Raw genomic sequence first — 24,999 nt, forward strand, 5'->3', positions numbered from 1 at the left:
GTTTACTCCATGCAAAATAAAAGTCTGAAAGCTCAGGCATCCTTCGTAATCTATAATGAGGGAGTCTCTGTTGGTCACATCATGGATATTGCTCTATTTCAGGAAGTCTCAACATGGGGCAGTTGTCTCCTCTGCCAGTGGAGGACACAAACAGGTGCCAAGGTCTTATGGCCATCCGGGCCTTCTCAGGTTGCTGAATGGGTGGGGGAATCCCTTCCAGAGCTTGGCTCACTGAAAAGGGAATTCCAGGGAGTTCTTGGCGTGGAAAAGAATGACGACCCAGCTCTGCTATAATTACAGGTATCACAAGAAGGCAGTGCTGGAGGTGCAGGTGATTGAGGTTATTTACTGCTCCCCTCCTTCCTCCAGGAGGCACTTTAATTTCCTTTGCATCTGGTTTTAACTGCTCAGGAGTACTGAAAATTCAACAGCTCTCAGTACTTAAGCCAAAAATCAAAGGAAGAAGGAGGGAGAGAAGAGTGATTTCATTTCTTGTAGATCAACCTCCATCCTTCAGACTCCAGGATAAGTGTTTGCAGAATAAGACCCTTCATTGAAACACAGGCTTTGAATTTCAAGCCCAAACTTCTTCCACTGTATGCAGAGACTTTGTTGTCACACTGATCCTTGTCATCACATCTGCTTGATCAAAGCGTGCCTCGACAGAAAGTGGGGGTTGCAATTGCCAAGCAGAAGAAAATAGTAGCTCTGTGCCTTGTCCAAGCCTGCTCTTGCTCCTATGGCTGCACTCACAGTAGGTGCCACCTTTGCCTGCGGAGCTGGCATTTTACACCTTTGTTTATAAAAGCTCCAGATAACCTCCTCTGCAGGAGGTGCTGCAGAAGAGCAGGAGCCTCTCCTGGTTTATTCAAACAAAGCTGCAGGGTTTCTGAAGGATGTGCAGGAGCCACATCCAGGAATTAGTATTCCCACTATCCTTGACCTATTTGTCAAAACTTCATTTGGTATAATGGGCTTTTAAAATCTACACGGCCATTTTCACATGGCTTCTTCTCCACACTGTGGTGGTGCTTTCCTGCACTATAAGAACCTGTACTGACCAAACGTATCAGTGGATTTAAAAAAATGAAACAGGTACTTTACATGTAATTAATTTAGTGATTTGCTCAGTTGCTGATTCACGTGCATAACCTCAATTAACGTTAATGGAAGTTATGTAGGCATGTCAAGGGCAGAATAGACCCTTAATAATCTAACATGGAATGTTATTACATTACTGCTGTAATTATATCCTGCACACCCATCATTTCTACTTTGCTTCATGAACTGTTCTTCAAATGCAGTGGCCAGCCGTCTATTATGCTATGTGCATTAATGCTGAGGTTACAGGGAGCATTATCATTTGTTCCTCATCGTCCTGCTGCCTGCCTACTAAGGATGTATGTACCCAAGTAAGTAACCAGCCAGTTAGTGTTTTGCAAAGCTGCGAGTTTTGTTTTTGAAGGTGGTATTGAAAGGCAGAAACAATTAAAAACAACAAGCCTCAGCAGAACATCTTCTCATCTCTCCTGCAGCATTTTATTTATATTTATTTTTAATTGGGTTCTGAGTAAACGTGGCTGAGATACCGTTAGCCTCGTGGTCAAAGAAAGCCAAGCAATGCTGAATTGTACCTCTAAAGGAAGTGTAGAAACAATTCTACTGTTTGTGGTTCTTTTTTTCTTGGTACAACTCTTCACCTTTTAAAGGAGGGAGGAAGGCAGCAGTCCTGTCCTGGTGCACAACTTGGATGGTACTGAAAACTAAAGAAACTGCGTAAAATGAACCTTATCGAGCCCACATAAGGAGCAGTTTTCAGGTGTTTGAGTGTAACGCAGCTGACTCAGTCTGTTTCACCTTTTGTTTTGTCCAGTGATATTGTTGTAAATGGACATCTGTTTTCCAGTTTTGCATGTGGGGTGTGCTCTACCTTGTGTGTTTACCACCACTCCAAACTGTCACATGCATTGCAGCGTTTTTGTCCTGAGGCTCTCTCCTGCTGTGCTGCAGAAGATAAGTCCTAGTGTTTCTGTGTATGTAGGCTGCTGCTCCAACTTGCATGTTTGTGGAGCATAGTATATCCCTGCAACTAATTGTCAACTCCCCATGGCCATCTTGCCGTGACAGTTGTACCCAGCGCCTTTGCTATTGCACCGCTGGGGGACTGCAGGTACCTCTGCACCTTTAGAGGATCACACAGCTAAGCCAAAAGGTTCAGATTAGTGCAGCAATTGAGGGATAGTGAAGAGCTTTGAATCCTTAATGCTGACTGACACCACCGCACTACCAGAAGAGAAGGGAAGAGAGCCATTGCAAAAACTGAATCACTGTAAAATAGCCAGAGCCGCGGTGGTAACACACTTTTTAGGGGGTTGCCGTCAGGCAGGCAGCGTGCTCTGGGCTGAAGGTACTGGCTGGTACCGACACCCACCAGTCTCTTGCAGAGGAATTTGATTTTGCTACTTCTGTTCTGTTTGGCTCCAATGTTTGCTAAAATGTTTTCTAAAACAGAGCTCTGTTTCCAAGGTAACGGCTACCTAATTTTATTACTAAAACTGCACTAATTCAGACAGGGATCTGAACAAACAGATTCATGTTAATTTCAAGCTCCATTAAAAACACAAGGAAAAAAAAATCAATGTTTTCCAAATGGAAAAAAAGAGAACAAATCAATAAAGAAATTTTATTTTCAGCCTTTTTAAGTGGGGCTTTGTAAATAGTCAAGGTGAAAAAGTGAAACTACACAAGAGCAATCCACAGCATCCTTGTAAGCAGTACTGTAAACAGGAGAACAAAAAAGATGCAGTGGTAATGAAGGAATAATTGCTAGGGCTGTGAAACCCGAATGCCTCGAGATGTAGATGCACATTAGTGGGATGGCCTATCTGAAGCCGTGAGGTCTGAACATCTCGTGCGGTGCCCCCTGGCTGTGACTGAAGAACGGTCAACGTGAGCCTGAGAGAGGAGCAAAGGTGTGATCACACCATGTCGCTGAGCAGCGTGGGCGGCAGCAGCTGTGCCCAGGCTACAGCAGGGCACTAACATTTGCACGCAACCAATGTTCAAACACTCCAGGGATCCTGGTTATGTGGTTTGATTCCTAACATGTGCCAAAACCTGCTCTGCCCCCATTTGCCCTGCTGCTGTTACTTGTGCTGACAGAATGGTGGGTACACCAGCACGTGCTGTGGGCAGTGTGGCAGTCTGCTATGTGGGCACTCTGAAGTCCATCTCCTCACTGCTCTGATCCTCCATGCCGTCCTGCCCAGATGTACAGTGGCAGGGGGACACTGCATTCTGGGTGTCCCAGTGCTGTTTCAAGGTTAAAAACACTATTCTGGGCAGCGGCTCAGAAGGCAGAAAGGCTTGGGGAAGGCTGTTGTGAAATCAGACCTTTCTATGGTAATTCAGTAGTGGACTTTTCTACAGTGGTGTGCCCGTAGACAAAATATTGTTTCACTGTTTAAGGGCGAGAAAATAAGTGACCCTAGAAGGCTGAAGTGCAGACAGTGGCAGCCCCCGATAGTTGTTCAAGACCCAAGTTATTTCATGATTTCCAACAATGGGATTTCTCTCTATCCTTCTGTAAACTGTTTGCTGTCACTACTGTCAGTCTCCTCAACAAAAGAAATGTTAGGCAGGTGTATGAGGGTCAATTTTACCTTTCTGACTAGAAAACAGTGCCAGCTCTTGCCCTTGGGCAGAGATCTGCCATATGAACAACACATGATTTAGCTGAATAGGACTGTCCAAAAAGTGGGGGTAGGGCACAGAACACCTCGCTGGTGCTTATACCTCAGAGAATGAGCAGGTGAAAGAAAAATCTCCAGTGCACATGTACTTGTCTATAGTAGAGATAGAGACAAGTCTGTTGAGAGCATGATGGAAAGACCTACTCAGTAACAGAGAGGTGCAAATGGCACAAAACAATTAACAGCACAGTGCTGTAGTTCATTTAAGGTTATCCTTCTGAGGAGAACTAATGCTTGGAACCCCTTTTTAGCACAACAAAAGATACAGCCAACTGAAACCTGCGTGTTGCAGTCCCACTGGACAAGGGGGCTGAAGACAGCACAAGTCTCTGGCAATGTTTGAGATGATTTCTCCACTCGTTGGTTATTTGGAGAGTACATGGAGAGGTACATGGAGAGGTACATTCGATTACAACAGCATGTGATACCCCTTTTCCTTCCCTCCTTTTACCCCTCTTCATCCACCTTGCCATATTACATTCTTTGCCCCATATTTTAAAAGGTGTTTACTTGCAGTCTTCTTTGATTCACTTGCTTCACCTTGGCATCCTATCAGCTGTCAAACACAAGTAATGAAGGAAAGGCAACGTAGTTAAGTTGATATCTTAAATGCACACAAATCCCACATGCTGTGGCAACAACAAAATGAATAACAAACACACTGCATGAAAATCCTCTTAAGTTCCTATTTTTCTATTTTTTTTTTCTTTTTCTTTTCATTCTAGCCTTGCATGCAACAAGGGGAACATAAAAAAGTAATTCCGTAATATTTCTCAACTAACAGTGTTGGCATGGGGTGCAGGATGGTCTTCTCCGCATATCTCAGACTATCACAGCTGCTGCTAGTAAATTAATGGCTGTGAGGGGGCTGGGAGAAGAAGAAAGGGAAACGGACAGCCTCGTAGGTGGCCTCGTCTCCGCCAAAACTAAATATTTTCATTGGAGCTTTTTCCATTCAACAATTGGCAGCTTTATCCAGAGGCCTTAAACAGACACAAAAATTCTTGCTGTTCTGCAACTGACTGCTAAAGGGACACGATGCTGCCAGCTGATGTACATGAATGAATATCTGTCTAATAATAGAATTGTTTTCTCCTTAGGTACCTTTCTTTTTTCTTTCCTTTTAAATTCTTGCCTGCTGGGTCTGCCCGCTTCCCTTTGCCCTAGAAATTTAACCTTGGCACTTTCTTTATGCAAGATTTATGCTAGAAACATTGGCTGGTATTTCATTGTCAGTCAGGGTGTGATTCTGCAGTGACATTTCCAGCAATATTTTTATGGCAGCTGCAGTTATACCAACATCAAGCACAAAAACAAACTTTTCTTTTTTTTTTTCCCCTGACAGAGTTCATTTACATCAGTGAACCAGACTAAAAGGTGCACTACCCAAAGCACTTTTGGCTGGTATTACTTCCATTTGCCCTAGAGGGTTTTGCTAGGACGAGCATAGCTGGACTGCTAGAAGCTCAAATGTGTTTACGTGCATGGAGACGGGTCGAGCGTGCAGAGTGAATACTGAACGAGAAAAAAGATTTCTAATATGCAGTCTATTATTCTGGTATATGAATAAAAATACTACAACAGAGTGCTGAAGTTTGGGGAAGAGTTAGCATGGCATCCCGGCATGCTCAAATTCATTCTGGTGCTGTGATTCAGGCTATCTACTGGACGCTGCAGAGCTGCTTGAGAAGGTTGCTGCCTTCTTCCTGCCCACTTCACCCCAGCCAGAGCTTCATGTTGCCAGAAGCCTATGGTAGAGCAAGTGATCTGGTTGATTCCCCAGCTGCACCAGGTAGCATCTTGCCATATTAATTTGACTGAAATCTCTGATTTTCATTGACAAAGCTTCCAGCCCACTCCACTCTGGACTTTTCCAGTTGTTTTTGAAGGGTGGACAGCACACAGAAAGATTACCATTAAGCTAGAAAGTGATTTGATAGCCAAAATTAGTCCTGTCATCAGCAAGGGCAATTACCCATGAGGTTGAAGTCCTCAGTGCTGATCACTGATGGCCAGTTGCTCTTTTCTTCATCCATCTCTCTGTCCTTTATGTGCAGGTCATGTGCAACCCACAAAACCTGTGGTGCAGGGGCTTAGCCAGAAAGGAGCATAAGGAGATTCCAGGCAAGTGCTGTGGTGGTGGCTGGAAGGGATCCTGGGGAAGCAGGAAAAAGACAGTGGGGATGGGGCATGTAGAGTTCCAGGAGACGAGGCAGTCCCTGAACAAGGAGGGAAAGGAAACTGGTAACCAGCAGGATCCAGTAGGTACAAACCCTTAATCTCAGCCTTTGGAGAAAAGTGGGAGTGCTTTTTTTTACCTGCTTCTTAAAGCTCTGTTCCCCCCTTCTCAGAACAAGCTCAGAAGCGGTGCAAGTGGTTTCAGACTGTCCAGCTGCAGTGCCTTTTCCACTGGAAACTTCAGTTTCCTGGGAGTGCCTTTTGTCTCCTTTCTCCCTTTCTGGCCCTGTAGTCTTTGCACTGCTGTATATTGCATTCTCATTCTGCAAGGTTCTCTGCCACTTGAATTTCTTTGCCCTTCTCTGTCATTTTCTCCTCAGCACTTGCTTTCAACTTTTCTAGAACCAAGGAGAGAGGGGGGTGGGGGGAAATGGATGTAAATGAACCCACTGGTGTAAGTCAGTATAGCTCCACTGACTACAATGGAGCTGCACTGAATTACTGTAGTTGAGAACCTGCTTTGTAGTGTCTCTCTCTTCTGTGCGTTTTATAATGCCTGTTGTAGAAAAAAGGCAGAAAAACACTCTGCCAAATCTCCAGTTCTTTCTGTTTAGCTGTGCTAAGGGGTGCAGCTGTATGCTAATAGTCTACTTCTCTAGCGGGAAATATGAGGGGCTGCAGCATGCTTTCAGATACCAGGAAGCAGGCTCTGATATCAGTGTGCAAGGAGAGAAACATACATTTTTTCCCCTCTTCCCTTCCTTGCATTGATTTCCCACTCTTTTGGTTCTGTTGACCTCCAAGGCATCCCTCCTACTATACAGTGCCATAAACAAAACCAGGACAGTATCTTCTGAAATACGCAGAAGTATTTTTGGCTTACATGATGTGTTCTGGAGATTTGCAATGGCACCTCTCAGCTTGTTTTTTTACCTTCTACACCTCCCATGCTTCTGTTGCTCTTAGTGGTGTATTTTATCTGGATGAGTAAGAGGGATGCAAACGGTGATGCATCACATGGCCTGCTGCTTTGTAGGAACTGGAAGGACTCTGTTTCTGCCCTATTTCCTATGAAACAAGCAGTTTAAAGTTGTGGTCATGGCTGGTGCAAGAGCCAAGCCCTTGACTGTGTCCACACCCTGAGGCGATTTGGAGTTGTGTTCTGTTGATGAATTTCAGGCCATGAGCTGACTGGAAGCACTTTGCTTTGCCCTGTGCCTTGGTGCATGTCCAAGGTGTGCCATTAATCAACCCGACTATATGGGCTGTTCTGTCTTATTGCTTAATTAAGACTCGTTGGTAATTTACTTGAGATTAATACCTATTTATATGGAGCTGAAGTTTCATCTATTTGGAGGATGAGTTATTGAACTGCATGATGTGAAGTAAATCAATAAAATATTACTGGAAATGAGAATGATTCTGCCTTGCACTTCAATCCTTTCGCCAGCTCACAGAGAAAACTCACTTAAGGGAGGCCTTCACGTTTACACTCAGCTTCCAATTTTCCAGCTAGATGTGATGTCTATTAATAATCCTGATCACCTTGCTCTCATTACCTGAATCATGTCGTAAAGCCAAGACCTCAGGGAGTGCTGCTAAGAATAAGAGGTGCTTTTAATCACGTACAGTATAGTGGCCCAATTGAAGTCTGATCCGTAGTCCAGCTTGTCCAGGGGTGACTGCAAAACCAGCACCCTCAGACAGGAGGGCTTTATATCACTACATGAACATGTTATTCCTGAAGAACAGCAGAGAGATCATATCCAGAATATGTAGCATAATTGCAGGGTTTTGTTAAGCTAATGCCACTTGTTTACCACATACAAATAACTTCCACTTAATGTCATGTCTTAGTTCTGTTCCAGTGCTGAGGAAGGCCTTTTCCTGGCCACACAGCCAGCCTGTGGTGACTAGGAATGGCCAGCCTGTGGTGACTGTAGGCACGACACCTCTGTCACCAGCAGCACACTGCCAGGAACTCTCCAGGTAGTTCCAAGTAACAAAGCTGGCCTTTTTGCCTTTTCTTATATATCTTCCCTTCCTCTCCTGAGCTTGGCCTTCTGGCAGAGACTAGACATGTCCTCTTGCCACAGAGACATAAAGTTTTACCTTGGCAAGTAGATGGCTGCTTTCCACTTCCAGTATTCCTACACTTCACACAGCCCTATCCCAAATGAGAAATGCCTAGGCTCTGTTGCCCCATTTCTGTTAGAAAAAATGTTCACTTCTGACACCATTTGCTTAACAAGCTACCACAGAAGAAGGCTTCTGAGAAACCAGAGCTTCATTTTCTTTCTAACGGTCTTCCTTGTCCTTGAAATAATCTTTTCTGTCACGTTATCAGTGTCAGACTGCAGGGATGTGATGGGATGTGACATCCACGGACTCTAGTGGCTGCTGTGGCAAGAGCTAGCAATGGGGGAAATGGTGATGCTGAGTGAGGGATGGACATCAGTTCAGAGGTGTTCAGCAAGCTGGCAGAGTTCATCGCTAGCTTGGAGCTTCTTTTGCTTTGAAAAAAAACAAAATCCCCTTTGGCAAAAGAAGAAGGCTTTTCTTTTACTTGTATGCAGCTCAAAAGTGTCTTTTGCTTAGACCCTGAAGCAAGGACAACCCTCACCTCTGTTACCAGCTTCTCACTCTGTCCCTCACTGCTTCTTTTGGCTTAACTGTTTTCCCTAAAAAGCCTCCTGAAGGGTTCACACAGTGAAGCAATGAGAAGCTCTCTCCACAGCAGGTGCTGTTTAAAGCAAGGGTTAATCTGCTCTTCTGGCCTTAGATGAACCCAGTTTCAGAGCACCCTCGTGCCCCAGCTGTTCTCGTCCACCCTAGTAAACATTACCCTGCTTCGGATCTGCCAGCATAGCTGTAGGTTGGAGGTGCTCCCTAACCCAATTCTGTCACAGTAATCTGGGTCAGCCTCAACACTTCACGCAGTACATTTATTTTTGTAGCTCTCATCACTTCAACAGTTGGGTTAAAGAACCCCTTCATGTGCAATTATGCTGACAAAACCGAGAGGAAAGTAAGTGCCGGAGGGGACCTAAGCAAAGTAGCATAGATGTGCTGGTAGCCAGGCATCAGGCTGACCATTCCATGGAGCACACAGCGAACAAACATGGGAACAGACCCAAGCACATTTTATTGTCATCTTCTAGCAACAGTAAGTGGAAAGTATGCGGATTCAGAGTTTTATTTCTACATTAATTATGTGCTGAACTGTTTTCTCCTTCTTTTTTTTCCAGTCTAAGTTAGTGACTTGGGACCCAGTCTTGGAATAAGACTTGTAGGGGGTGATATATGGTATTGAGCTACAAAAGATGTCCCAAAATTCCTATGTTTTCTCAGGTATGCCTTCAAGTTGGCTAAAATGTCCATGGGCATCAAACTAGTGCAGCAGCTGATGAGCTCAACCTCTGTGGAAACGGCCCAGCATCAGATGGATTTGCTGAGAAAAGCCGTCAGAGCTGAATGCTAGGATTTTTGGTTTAATATAGAATAGGAACAAGCTCCAAAGTTTGGAGCCAAACTTCTATAAGTCTAGTAGAGGAGTAGGTAGGCGCTGTTCATGTCACAGATTTTGGTCCACTTCCTTTCTTGACATTTAACTGCTGGCAAAAGGCACTAGAGAGGTGCAGAAATGAAGAGACTGAAAATCATCTGAACACTTTGTTTGTTGTTAGCTAAGTTTGATATTTTCCTAGCTGCTCTTTTCCTAACCCTTCCCTCCTCTCCTTCCATCCTTCATTTCACTGAGATTATTCTATATGTTAGAGCTGTTTCTCTATAAAAGCAGCAAGCTACAAAATCTTTAGACATCTGCCCCTAGAAGAGAAGCATGCTATAAGTAATATACAAGAGTAAGAGCCTCAGGAGGATCTGAGTCCAAGCAGATGTCACTATACACTTAAAACTGAATATAATATCTCTAATACTGCTGAGAACAAACCAACCCTGCTAGTACTGGACTCTTCAATACTGTCTGCTCATCGGAGACTTGGCAAGTCAAGGAAAGTTCTCCTTTGCCCTCTGAGAAACTGGCACACAGGAGAGCATATGTTGCCAGCTCAGTGTAGAACTGCTGTGACACTGAAGTCACCAGCCATTTTACACACTGTTGGAAGCAGCTTTTACCTGGCTTCCACCTCCTCAGCCTTTTTGACCTCTCTCTTCAGCCTCTATCCTTTATTAAACATAACGAAAATGTCAAGACAGTTCTTAGGCCCACCCACTGGGCACATTCACCTCCCAGGTGAAAACAGGTTTGTGACTGTTGGTGGGATAATTGCTTATTGAACCATTTCCATAGATACCCGTGGTCAGCTTTCTGGTTCAGCCTTAACTAACTCCACACAGTGGAGGAAGTGAAACAGACAGTGTAAATAAATAGATGTTTTGTGCATGTGGTTAGGTCACTTAAGCTGTATTGTACAGCCGAGGAAGAGAGTAGGAGCTGACTGCAGTGGGAAGTCCGGCTGCTTGCCCCAGGGTACCATTCCAGTTCCAGAGCAAGAATCACCAAGAGGACTGTGCCAGAATAGCTGTACGAGTTCACATTCACTTTTTGATTTATGGCAGTATAATTTTCCTTTAGAGACAACCTTTTCAATATTAAAGTGAATTTATTTCTTGAATTATGTCTGTATTTAATATGCATGCACACACATATTTATACCCTGCGAGGAGATCAGATATCCACGTGATAATCTGCCAAAGCAGGTGCTAAATTGCACTTAATCTGGCCTTCACCTTTGATCACCTCAGTCTTTGGCCTTAGTTACTTAAGAAGCCTTTGCCTTGAGTACAGCTTCTTGGTTGCACATTCCCCTGGGACTGCATACCTGAAGATCCTGACTCTAATTAGAACAAATTTATCTAGTTGTGTATGAGAACACACATCTGAGATGTCGTACCTCAGCCAATTTTCTTTCAGCTTCTCCACGCTGACCAACAGCAAAAAATTTCCTTTTCAATATTCAATATTAAATTTCAAAACAAACTTCTGCTTCCACTCAGAAATCAACCAGGAAATCAATCAATGAGCCTGCTGGCTGTTTATGCTAAATGGACAATATTCCGTTCTCCGAACAGTTGATAGTTGTAAGAAACAAATACCAATATCTATCATTAGGAATGCTTGAAAGGAAGGCTTTCTGCTGCTGGTAGGCTGAGAATAAAGTCTCCAAATTACAGTGTGTGTCTGTAAATCCTTTTGCATAAGCAAAAGGCATTGGTGTGACACAGGAAAAATTCAAGTGTCAGTCTTACCAAAGTGACTAATATAACTCACCTGTGGGCTCATTAATCACGAGTGGAGCACGCATCCCAAATTCATGTCAATAACAGCTTTATGCAACCACAGCAAATAAATCTTCTACAGATATCCTCAAGTATAGTGAGAAACCCTGGCCCTTCACTGATGTAAAGCAAAAGAGCTGTGTGGAGGGCTGTCGAGTGATGCTCATTTTTGTTAACCGAGTGTCTGACCCGCATTTTCTATTCATTATTACTGTGTTATTTTTGGGAGCCAGCAGAGTTCTTTTTGCTGCTCTGAACAAAGTGTTTGCCTTGTAATCTCACCCGGCTGGGTATGTCTCCAAATGCTCATTGGGAACCCTATAAAAAATGCAGCCCCTGACCCAGTGGTAAGAAAAAGAAATAAGATTTTTTCTTTTTCCTCAAATGAAGCCTATACTGTCTTTAGGTACTGGAGATCCCTAAATAAGGTACTCATAGAAGTAATGCTAATAAACACATTTACCACTTGAGTGGTCAGGTTGCAAAAGGGTGGTAATTAAAAGACAAAATATTTAGAGAAATAGGCCTAGGCTTCTTTAAAAGGTCTTTTCTTCTCCTCCTTATGTGTTTGGAAGATTATGTTGCCATCCTTATCTCCACACCTCCATAGCACTATGAATTTGGGATGAGGAAGAGCGCTGCTGTCAGCCTGCTCACCAGAGAGTGTTTCTGGTTAGGAGCCCTCCCTTCTGCCACGCATGACCTCAGTGTAACACTTGAAGAGCAGCCTGAGATGCAACAGCATGGCTGAGGCTTCCTTTTAATGCTTCCAGCAAGGCTAAATGTCCCTCACCTCCTCCCCTCTGTGCCGTAGGGCAGGAATGGGGTGAAAAGGAGACAGCACCAAGAACCCTGATTCTCCTCCCACTGGAAAAGAAGGGCAGCAAACTGGTGTTTCAGTGTTCCTCCCAAATCCCAGCATGACTTGAGGCTGTCAAGTATCTAGTTCATGGTGTTTGAATGCCTGTGGCTGGAAAGGTTAGATGTTTTCGACTTTTCATATGGATGAATGCAGAGAGTGGAGAAGAATGATCTGGACCAAAAGAGTTCGATAACTGATTAGTCAGAAGGCAATCTTACCTGTTTTCAGGGCAGATATGGAGATGTGATTTCCAGTGTGTGTGGCAGCCTGTGAGCTCAGGCTGAGCAGGCTGGCACTCTACAATGGCAAGGGACGGGCCTGCCAGTGAGCCTTCATCCCAGGATGTTCCAGCAAGATAGAACAGTCACACATGCACAGATGTGATCTGAAGGAGATGACATTTCGCTTTGTGCGCACACCTCTGTCTGCAAGTAGGAGCCAAGCAATGAAAAAAATGTAAGGAAAAAAGAAAAAAAAAGGAAAGTAGGAAGTATCATGAGGATTATGGTTGGTCTGATCCTGCTCTGAGTTTAATTTTCCATATACTCTTGGACGCTCCTGGAAATGGAGTGGCTCCAGCTCTGCCAGGATAGCAACCCTGCAAATGTTGCTGGTTTCTCCACTAGTGCAGGAGCTGTAATAGCTCTTGTGGAGCTTTATTGAGTCTTCTGGAGCCAGCCTAACTCCTTTCAAGTGTTTCATACCATTCACATAACTTGAAGATTTGAGGCTTCATTTCTAATGAACCCTCTGCACGAAAGGCAGAAAATAGTTCTTCCAGCTGATGGCCTGTTCATCGCTGTTAGATGGCTTTGACAAAACAAAATTGACTAATATGCAGTTTCCTTGAAACTTTCATCCCAAATCAGCCTCATGTTGTTGCTTACAGCCAGGATAGGGCTGGGAAGAGGCTCCTTTCAACCCACAGCCTGAGCAATTGCTTTGCAGGAGGGGACAAGTTTGTCACCACTTGCAGAGAGAGATGGCAGCTTTTCCCAATGCTTCCTCGTTGGAGACCGCTTGGAAGAAGATAGGCAGAAAGATGAGAAACACATAACAAATTCCTCTTCTTCAGGCTATACCCTGGCTTATCACTGAGGCCAATTGCTGGTGCTGGTCCTGAGGTGAAAGAACAGCCACTTAACTGGGCTCTACCAGCCATTGGGTACAGACTAAAAATCCATAGTGAAGGTCAGTGTGTGGTCACCAGCACTTCCCAGGCAGAGGGCTGACACGGTGGTAATTGGCAGATCTCATCATGCAGGTCAAAGGGAGCTCTCCTGCACGACACTTATTGCCTGGGGGGAAAGGGAAGAAACCTGGAGGCAGGGAATTAGAGTAAGCGCTGATGAGTTGGCAGATGCTGCTGGATCAATGGCCGCATCATGGCAGGGAGAGCAGCAACAGCCCTCTCAGAGCCATCAGTCACTGTTGTCTTGGGTAAACGCCAGCAAGAGGAGCAAGAGGAGAAACAGGGGAGTGGTCACAGGCCTGCTGGGCCATGCTTAATTACTTCAGGTTGCATGAGGGGGACACATGCCCACTGCGACACATCAGTCCCACTTGGAGGGCTGTGCGCACAGTGGTTAGCATTGGGGACACATGGCCCCTTTTATCCAGAAAAAAAAACACCAGGATCTCAGAGCACTGCAGCAGACAGCTGACAGGCAGCCATGTACTGTGCACACCTGCAAGGTCCTGTGCCATGCCATCCCCCTAAGGTGAAATGGTGAGGGGCATGGCCTCAGCAGGGCACCTGCCTTGCCACATGGCATGGTCTGTGTGTTGCTATTGCACACAGTCCCTCCCTGGTCTTCCTTCCTTGAAGTCACTGTCAGGGCCCATTGCAGCATGGGGCCATTGCCTGCACTGGGAACCACGCTGGCACTTGGGTTGCGAGGCGTCGTGCAGACTGGCTGTGCAAAGTCAGCCAGCTCCTGAGCTCAGCACAGATTCAGAGGGAGATGGAAATCATGCATGATGAAAATACAACCTGCTCTGCTCTGACATAGCTTTCACTGCACTAGTTTCCCCAGTGAAAACACCAGTTTGTGTTTCTAGAGGGCTCCGAGGGCACGTGGCTCTTCTTTCTCCTCAGCAACGTCCTGGTTTCAGGTCTGTACCTGCCTCTGCACTGCTCTTCTAGCAGAGCTGACTGCTTCTGTCACTGCGCTCTTGGCTGTAACAATGAGCCAATACAGGTTTAATTAGCAAAAGCAGGCAGGGTTGGTTTGACAGTGCAAGCAGTTTTACTAGAAATGATGCGGAGATCCAAAAAACATCAGAGAGAAGAGAGTTTAAAACTATTTAAGGTGAATTTTGCCATCATAGTGTTGAATTCCATTGGGAGTCAAAATTAAACTGCTATGCCAATGCAGGATAGGGGGTTTTGATGTTGTTTCTGGGTCAAACCAAATGCCAGTGTAGTCTAGCAGAACCAGTTGTGCTTCTGTGTTGAAAAAGCAGTAGTTATAAAACAGAAAGGCCACGTTAATGGACTGGCCCAGGAGATGGCAGTGGGTTTGACACCAGTGCTGCTGAGCTGTGTGGGACCTGGGCTGTGTAAGCATATGCCCCCATTGCCACAAGGACACCTGAGCTGAGGGCACCCACTTGCCTCACTGGACTTAGTGATTTTCTTCCCTCCCTCCACTTTTTCTCCAGGCACTGGCTCTGGCTGACAGCTTTGTACAGAGTGAGCAGCCTATCCCTAAAGTGTAGCAGTGCTAAATTACCACCAACATGATATTCTTTCGCTTGAGTTATGGGCTTTTCCTCCTACAATATTTTTAACGGTGTCTTCCTATGTTACTCTGTCATTGAGAGGGACAGACTTTCTGTTATACATGCACTGCTTCCCCCTTCCCTCAACCACCTGTAACTCCAGCAAGGTTAAAGCAGTGTTTGTATTGGCTTGTCAGGCTGGTGCAAACAGAACAATAGAAAAAGGAGAAAATTAAATGCCATTCTGGAGCGTCTGTGTAATTTCTGGGTGGTGATTGCATAGAGCTGATCAAATACAATAAAAAGGTTCTTCTCAAATGTTCATAGCTGTTCCAGATAATGATTCTGATCAATAAGAAGTCATACTTCATTTATTTATTTATTATTTGACCATAGATCTGAAGGGACTTTTCTCACACAATTAAGTGAACGGCTTTTCCTTGCACAAATGCCCCTCTTCACCTGCAAGCAGAAGAATTTGAGAGGAAATAAGAAACACGCGTTCTTCCTTGTTTGCCAACTGCTCTCTGTCCATGATTGTAGTTACTGGTGTTGCTGGGCAGTCAGAAGGCTTTGGCTAGGGTGTGATCACTGCTTGTGTGAGCAGGGCTGGAGCTGTTCTGTCCTGTTAGGTGATGCTCTGAATTGGGATCTATAAAGCATCATGCAGCCATTCAAGAGCCTGCTGTGAAGATCACCTAGCTGAGGACTCACTGCTTTTACAGGTTCTGGCATCTGACCAGGGAGGAGGTGCGGTGTCATTTGGTGGGAATAATATTCAGTAGGGGAAGAAGAGAATTTACAAGCAATTGTGTATACATGGTTAAAATCAAATAAGTAAGTCACGGTCATGAAAACAGGACAGAACACAACAAAAATGCCTTTAAAATCAGCAGTGAGTGTAAGCACAGGGTAAAATGAAATACAGCCGAATGCTGACCCAAATAGGTGAGGAGGAGGACGGTGAGCTATACTAAGGAAGGAGGCTGGTGGATGGGAGGACGTTCAAAGGGTGACTGGACACTTACCAAAGGGGAAAATATGTCTCAAACACGGGCTGAAGATTCACATAGGCACTGAAACCTGCAGGAAGGTCAGTGGTTGCTGTCTCAGTTTTATGCATTTTGATCTTTGTGTTCTGCACTGCCATTTATTTTTTTTTTCTGGAAGTGCTAAATTATTTCCCAGAGTATTTAAAACAAACAAGGATGCAAACAAATCCCTTTTGCTAGGCACTTATTGTATTACATAGACCCAGCGACAGATATTTCCTAAGGATTCCATTCAGACAGTGATTGCATGCAGAAGCCACATTATGCACACAGTGGACCATGCATAACAGCACCTGCTGCTGCTCCTGCTGCTACTAAAGAGAGAGCAACTAATCTCTTTAATTATTGGAGAAGAATTAAGGCTTGATTTGTCTTATTACAGGAACGTAGGTATTTCCCTCCTGCAGACTGGGGAGGAGACGCTCTTTGCCATCCTGTTCTGCTGCTAGGGGGGCTTAAACCATTGGCTGTGTGACCATCAGCAGCTGAAGGAACAGCAGGGTTGTATGGACACCCACCCCTCTACTACTGATTTGGGAACTGTCTGTGTGGTTTTTATCCCACAGCAGAGGAGGACAGTCTGAGGGCAGGGTTAGGGGAGCAAGGTGAATGCAAATAGCTGGGGATCGTGTGGGCACTGCTGGAGCCCTGCTGTCTGCAGGCGCGCTGCACTTTCCCGGCATACTGGGGAGCCCAGGGGAACAGCACGGCAGCTGTCTCCAGAGAGGAGATGGGCTTGCAATCAGGTGAGCACATCTGCTGCCTTAGCCCAGGAGGGAGAGGCTGTGGATTGGGATCAGAACGCAATCACTTATCTTCTTGATGAGGATTTGGTGGCGTGTTATCAGGGAGACTCTGCCAGCACTCTCCAAGAGGCAAAGGGAGTCAGAGGAGGGTCTGTTACCAGACTCCCTAGTTAAAGCTGGACTGAGCTAAGCCATAAGTGGTCTTCTTTCAAACTCTACCAACATTTGGTCAGCATCCTTTTCTAAAACCTCCTCCCAGACCTGTTTATTTCCCTTCCAGACCCATGCCTCCTCGTCAATGCTAGAGCAAGAGGAATGCAGTCGTGGAAAAGAGCAGAAAAGATCCTTGCCATCCTTTCAGCTCCTCACTGCCTTTCCCTCCCTCCCTCCCTCTTTCCCACAAAGGAACCATAAGTATTCCTCTGCACCACAAAAAGGACCTGCCAAGGGCTCTAGGACAGAAAGGGTTAAACTCAGGCGAGCACTAGCTCCAACACAGTTAATCCATATAAAGCTCATGGATTTCTCCGCAGTGATCTTTGTGGTTGTCATTTGCATTTTTTTCCTTTTGTGAAATCTTTTCTTCTTCCCTTTTACACTCGTATGCATGCAGAAATTAGCATATTGTACCGAGAGTGGGAGATGTAAGAAGCCGACCCCCTGCTGTTCAGCGGATTGTGCAATCTGCAGGCGGCATCAATTTTTCAGCAGTTTTCTCATTTCTCATTACAGTCAGGGCACTGCACAGCTCCCAGTTCAACACAATCCCTAGTGGTCCTACAGACAAGCATATGGGCTGTCGAATATCTGTACCGATACTTTCATAGCATTAATATCCTTGTTTATGCTTCTGCCGTAATTAATCCTGGTATTAATATAGTTTGGGCTTAGCTTTACTAATTATGCATGGGATAGCAGGATAATTATGTCAGCAGGCTCTGGCGCTGATACTCGACAGCAGTTCCTTAACCCGAGGAGAGGCGCATTAACACTTTGGCCGATCCTGCCTGGGAAACAAGGAAGGCGAAGAGAGGAGGAGGAGGGCAGATATGGCGAGTCAGTGCCTGATAACTATAAATAGTGCTTTTAAAATAAGGAAATTTCACAAGCACAATAAAGTTGTCCTCGGGTATCAAACTCTGTGGTTGTCATAGTGATGTGTGCATTATTAAGAGGGTGTTGTTCACTCTGGCATCTAATCTCATAATGAGGACGACTCATTATCGGCCTGATGAGGGTCCCTTTTCCCCCTGACCACATCCCAGGTGCTGGGGGCAGAGGGGAGCTTCTCCCGCCCTCTGTTGCTCTCCTCCATCCCACCCCACTCATGCAGCTCTCTGTGCAGCATACTCCTATGCAGGGCTCATTTTCCTCAGGTTGCCCCATATCCGTGAGTTTAATGGGTATGAAAAATGGTGCCCCATCCACTTGAGTCTCTTCAGCTCTCCCTGGCTCTCGTGTTCATTAACATTGCAGATTGGGGAGTTAAAAACGAACCGTTGGTTTGCTTTTATTTCTGCACCTGTTTCTGCTGCTTGCCCATTCCCAGCAAATACCCTTCGCGGGGTCAATGATACCCTTCTGCATCAGGCATGGGGCTTAATGGAACTTCCTTTGCTTATCATTAGCCACTTTGCATTTTTATAGAGCGCCATTAGCTGGGATGCAGGCTGGCTTTTAATTCCCTTCTGAGGTTTGTACACAGCAGTGGCTTCCCTCTCCCAGCCCCCAAACAATCCAATTATCACAGTTTGTCACACAGGCACTGGTGACCCACACACCACCTGCTCTGCTCGCGGGACCGATCCTTTGGGCTGGTGCTGAGGCATGGCAGTTCTCCTTCTGCCTCAGCAGGACCCTGCAAATATCTTTTAAAATCATACTTTTTTTCATTCTCTTTTCTCTCTTGGCAAAACCAAAACCAGGACCTGAAATCAGCTGTGAAATCGCATTGTTCGAAGAACCGGCATTTGAAAATGATTTGAAAGAATTTCGTTCTTCCCTTTAGTCTCTTTATTTATTCCTTATTTCTGTGTCCACACAGGCAACCTGTATATTGTTCCAGGCATGACAGTGTTGAAATGACCCTAGCGATGTAAGGACCTGATCAGTCAGAAAGCCTGAAAAGTTGGACTTAATGAGAGTATTACTCTTAGCTTCCTATGTGGGTACTTGTGTTAGCGTGAGACCAGAATTAAGGCTGTGATTATATGTCATCAGCTTCAATTGGATTTGTCATGTGCCGATGCAATTTCCTGAAATGGACCTCAAATCTTGTCCAAAGGCATGGGTAGAAATACCTCCCATTAAGTTAAATAAGTTAAATAAGTTAGATTTTCTTTTGTCCCCGGCAGTATGGTTTCAGTGGGGCTGGTGGCTTTCAGCCTTGGGCAAGGCAAGAAAGGCTGAGCTTGAATTTCAGCAGGCAGAGGTAGGTCCTGAACCAAGCTTTCACGTTTTGAGGAAAACATGTCATCACTGAAGCATGTGGGTGGTGCCGCCTCACTGGATGGAGATTAAAAGAAAATGGTGATTTGGGGAGACAAATGGCCCCCTTCTATTCTGCAGTAGTTTTTAGGAAAAGCAAGGTGCCAGGTAGAGCCAGGCTGGATGAACGCTCAGGCTTTGTGCCTTTGAGAGACCTTGTGGACCCATTTCCATGGGAACTGGCAGCTCCTTCACCAGCATCATGGGGTGGGCAGGGCCTGGTGTGGGTGGTAAGTGCGCAGTCTCAGGGTGACATGGCATGGACTGTGGCTGAGCTGCCGTGCACAGCTGGGGCTACTGGCTTCATGCCTGGTGCAGTCTGCCTGCAGAAAGCAGGTTTGTTCAAATGGGAGTCAGTCTTAAACTGTCCACTAAGTTTTATCAAGATGTCTCTCCAATAACAATTTCACACTGTAAAATCTCTTTGTCAGCCAAAACTCAAAGGGAATTTTGCATGTGGCTAAATCAAGGAGCTGGAAGAGGTCCTCTCGGTGTGGCCAGGAGGTCCTGGGTTCTTCCATTAGTCCACATGAGGAATCCTCCTACCCTGAAGCAGCCAAGACCCAGGAAAATCCATAGTTGTGTAATTAGACTCAAGGCTGTGGAACTGTAGAAGCCTCTGAGCTTTCCACTGAATCCCCAAACCATGCTGTTCCCAAGTCTTCAGATCCAGATCTTCTGAAAGTTTTGAGGTGTTTAAATGCTGGACTCTCATTCTGTATCTCTTGAAAGCTGAGAGGCAGTAGCGGGGAGCAAAATAAGAGGCACGTTTAAAATATGTGTGACTAGCAAATGGACTGACATTTTGTCTTGTGTTTCAAAAGGCTTTTTCTACTGGGAAATTAGTCTCTACTCATAGTGTTGTGATAATCCGCTTATAGCCCAGTTCATCAATATCTTAAGTACCCACATGCTTTTCCTCTACAACAAAGTAACTTTGTCATTTACATGCTGGTTGTCAGCCATCTCAAGGAAATTGCTTAGTAGAATATGGGTGAGCTTTAGCCATATGCATATACTTTAGTATCACAGAATACATAGTATGACCAGGAATAACATAGGTTGCTTTGAAAGTAACACCTCCTGTTTATTTTCTTGGAAATTCCAACAGATACGAAGAACACAATAACACTATTTGATAGAGAAAATTCTCAGCCACGGTACACTGTTTTTCAGCACACTCACCTCCATTCGCTATGTATTTGCACCAGTGATGAAAAAGAGCCTGCATGCTGGGCTCCTAACAGTCTACACCAGCGGAGGTGACCCACTGTCGCCACTGCTGAAATGCACCACCCACCGCCTTGCTATGCTCACATCCACTGTTTGATCTCCATCAATGTTCAGCAAGAGTCAGTGAATGTCAGTGGAGGCAATTTTTTCCACATGGAGGAATTCAGTGACATATCTTTGCTTCATCTGCACTTCCATGTCAGACGACATTCTGTCAGACTGCCCCTCTGCTGCCATCTGTCACATGACAACAAAATGTAATGGGATATTGGTGGGAAGAGTTCGGTCTCTACTGCCATCCTACCAACATCTGCCTCCAATGCTGTGTGCCAACATTATAAAATAGAAGGCCTTACTTTTGGATCAGCCCCTCATATCACAGCTGCTTATCAGGAGCTTGTCAGACCCCTCAGAGTACAACTGTGTTGCTCTCTGCCCTCAGGACTGTGCAGACTGACACCAGCTGCAGCAGGGAAAGGGAATGGCAAAGAGGAATCTAGGCATCATGAAAATGGAGACCCAGAGAGAGCCTGAACTGCTGACAGACAGAGCTAAGAGAGCGTATCAAGGAAAGATCTCTCTCTACACACCCTGTTTTTGTTCCTAGTAAATATTTGCTCTGGCCACTATCAGAGACAGGCTATTGGGCTAGAGGAACACTTGGCTTGATGCAAGGATGCCTTTCTTAATTCATTTCACAGAGTGCTGGTGCACGCACGATGCACTCCCACTGCTGCAGGTATCACTGCAGACTCCTGGGCAGAGATCAAGGGCCTTGCTCTCCATCCCTGGGAGTCAAGATGAAAATTTATTTCAGCCCCCACAGGGGTAGAATCACTAATGCAAAATGCCACCAGGAGCTTGCCCTGTTACTCTGGGGTCTTGAAAAGGAAATCTTAGCAAACTGCTGTGGATATTAGCTTGTTTCCCATCACTGCCCTCTGTTATTACCAGGGAGACACATGGGAACAAAGACATAAATGGAGCATGTTTTGTTGTGTTTGTTTTTTTTTTTTTTTAACTGCACGAGTACTGAGACTATGACTCATGATGTAGTTTGATTCAATGAAGTTTTAGGTTATCTGCTGCACATGTATTCAGTATACGTAAACATCTGACTGCAGTTGCACTTAGTGATGCCACTGGAAATCAGAATCATATCTCCTTCTTGCATTTATAAAAGGAGCTGTTCAATTTTAAAGCCCCAAATTAGCAAACCAGTTATTCAGATGTGTTATTTTAGACGTGCTTTAATACAGGCGCAATCCTTTAAGCACACCTCGAGCTGAGAAGGTAGGGGAGTGCTTTGCTCAGCTAGGCCAGAGTGAGTTTTCCAACCACTCCTAGAAATCAAACAGCTGGAGTTATTTTAGTATTTCCAAGGCTGTAATGTCTTTGTAAGGAGTCCAGACTCTGATAAAGTGCTGGTTAATTAAGTCATTTGGAGGAGGAGGATTCTGATTCTGTGGCAGTTTCTGAATTTTGCCATTTGTTTCATTCTTTTCCAACATGGTGAGGGGAGGTGGGGACATGCTCAGCTGAGCAGGACAATAGCTGAGTGAGTAACTCCTGGCCAGAGCTTTGGATAACCTCAGGTTTGCCCCTTCCATGGGCATGGCTGAAGGTAAGGAGTGATGCTTTGCACATGGTTTAGGCAACATAGAATTTACTTGCTTTTGATGTATGCTGAATAGGTGAGCTCCCCGCTATATTTATTCACTACTACGTGGTAGCCTTTGTTGCACGCCAGGAGAAAGCTCTCCATGATGACACCAGAGGCCTGTGTAGCTCTGAGCACGCTGGGTTCAGCTGGGGGATCTGGTCTTTCTCTGCAGATAGAAGAGGTCAGAACAGAGGCAGCATGTCTCTGATGAATTGCATGCTAAAGGAGATCCACATTCCGCCAGTTGTTTGGTTGTGTGCTGGGACATGTTTTTTTAATGGAGACTGAAAAAAACCCATTTTGACAGGACCAAATTTTGCTCAGGGCTATCTATCTGTGTGCTGCTCCCGCTGAAGTTTCTTGGCCAAATTCGCCCTTTGTTTGAAAAGATGCAAGTCTACTGGGGCATGATGGAGCCAAGTTTGATACTGAGGTGAGGCAGAACTAAAATACTCCATGGCCTCCTGTCCAGGTTGAGGGAGGAGCACTGTGAGAATGTGGATATAGAATGCTACTGCTGCCCTGTGCTTGTTTTGAAGGCAGCTTGTAAGAATTATGATGGAATTATCTAATGGATCTATCTTTAATTCTGTGCCCTTTCATTTCGGTTGCCTTGCTGAGCATACTCACAATGAATATGTTGTTACTGTCCAAAGCATGACAACATCTCAAATTGTGTAAGGTTTCATGGGCATAACACTTTGTTGAAATACGTGTAAATAAACAAACAAATGAAAAGTAATAGAATCACAGAATACCCCAAGTTGGAAGGGACCCACAAGGATCACACCTGGCTCCATAAGTGTTGTGTTGTCCAAATGTTCATTGCACTCCGGCAGCTTGGAGTCATGACCATTGTTCTGAGGAGCCTATTCCAGTGCCAGGGAAGCAGAGAAAGAGTGGAAAATATACCAAACTGTATAATCTGCAATAGTGTTTCTGCCCCTGTAACACAAGAAGGGAAAGCTTTACAAATACATGGGATGTGGGTCTTGCTAGTTTCGATCATGTCAGCACAAACTAATATTTTCTTCCCTTTGTTGGTGGCACTCATGGGGCTTTAAAAAGTATCAGTGCTCTAATTATTGCTGCTTTATCTTTGTATGGGTATAGGAAGAATTTTTTTTCCCCCTTTCTTGAAGGTATGTTAGTTTGAAATGCCTACACTGGTGCTCAGATTATCTCCCTGGAAAACTTCGAGTCAAGGCTAAGAATGTACTGAAAGATTCACTGAAGATAGACACAGGTGAATTTGACCAAACTACCAGAGGGTACATAACTTAGCCAGATTAGCCCTTGGACCACATTAGATGGAAAGTCATCTTAGGATGTTCAATGATCTATTTACATAAGCAGCTACTACTGTATTAAAAGGAACCAGCAAGACTGTAAGTTAATGTTGAATGTCAACAATGACAGTGCTGTATGTAATATTGGAAAGAGGTTTTACTTCAGCAGTTTTACTTCATGTAGTCAATGCACATGAGGAAGTATTAGGATTTATTCTTGTTTTCTGTCCCAGGCATGTTTAGCTATCTTGCAGGACTATAATCTTAACAGCATCATTATATTTTATGAAACTCATGTTTGCTGATGCCAAGTTCATTCAAGCTGATCTCCTGAAAGGCTCAGAAGGCTGCCCTGAGAGGTTGATGATAGCTGGGCTGGTTGAGGCTGGTGGAAATCAGCACAGCTCTGGCAACAAAACTGACTCCACAATGTAGTCTCCCCCACCACAGAGAAGCCAATGTCCTGGGAATGACTTCAGCCTTGTCTGTATCAGAGCCCCAAGTGAAGACATAGAAGAAAAAGTTCTCCTCCACCATTGCATGCAGCAGCCAGTTTCCTGCTTGTTTGTGCTGACTTTTTTTTTTTTTAAGGAAAAGTCAAATATGACAACAGGATGTGAAAAAGTATGAAATCAAACTGTCTGCAATGAATGAGAAAGTAATTCTGAGAAAAATGGCAATTCAAATATTTAGATCTTCTCTCTCCATAGGAGAAAAATCCATCTGTTAGAAGAGTCATAAAGCCACATAAATCAGGCTCAGGTACCGTTTTGGAAACTGATTGTCAGTTCAGAATCTGCTCAATGTGGAGAAGTACAAATGTACTGTTTTTAATCATGATGAATACTTTCTCTTTTATCAAATCTTCTTGGTTGAAAATAGTTCCACTCCATGCAGCAACAATAATTTGTGCACTTACCATTCAGCCCTTTCCCAAGATGAGCAGCCAGCCATAGGATGTAATTTAACAACTTATCAACTATAGGCTCATCCAGCCCTTTCCAGCCAAACGGGCATTTCACATTATTGAAGAGACTACACCACACATTGCCATCAATTTAAGATTTCAGCAGCCCCTCGTCATTAAAGTGTTCCATGTAGTACTTTGTGTTACAGCCTGGGACGTTACAGTCTGCTTCACACAGGTGATGGAATAATTACCAAAAAGACTGAATCATAGAATCATAGAATCATAGAATTACCCAGGTTGGAAAAGACCTTGAAGATCATCAAGTCCAACCGCAGCCTAACCATAGTACCCTATCTCTAAATCCCTCTGCTAAATCATATCCCTGAGTACCACATCCAAACGGCTCTTAAGCACATCCAGGGATGGCGAACTGAAGTCGCTAAGTGCCTATCAGAGACAGCAATCACGATTTACTGTTGCATACAGAGGTGGGAAAGGCATAGTGGGGATGTAGCATACTTTTCCTCATCGCATGTCTTTTGCTAGAGGCATCTTTGGGACTGTGTCTACTGAGCACCTGGAGCAATGCGGTCTCCTTCAAATGGCAGCAAAGAGACAGGGTAGGTCTGTGAGGTCCCACAGCAGTCTTGTGCGTTGGGCCAAAGCTGAGGAAAGCTCTGGGTTCAAGGTCAGGGTGCTCCTTCATGACCACATTTGTTGTGTTGTCAAAGCTAGGTGGGTGGGAGCTGCGTTCAGGAGGATCAGGCCACCATTTTGGTTCTAGTAAATGACACTGTTAACA

Source organism: Excalfactoria chinensis, chromosome 2 (assembly GCF_039878825.1).
Source record: "Excalfactoria chinensis isolate bCotChi1 chromosome 2, bCotChi1.hap2, whole genome shotgun sequence".
NCBI classification, from domain to species: Eukaryota; Metazoa; Chordata; class Aves; order Galliformes; family Phasianidae; genus Excalfactoria; species Excalfactoria chinensis.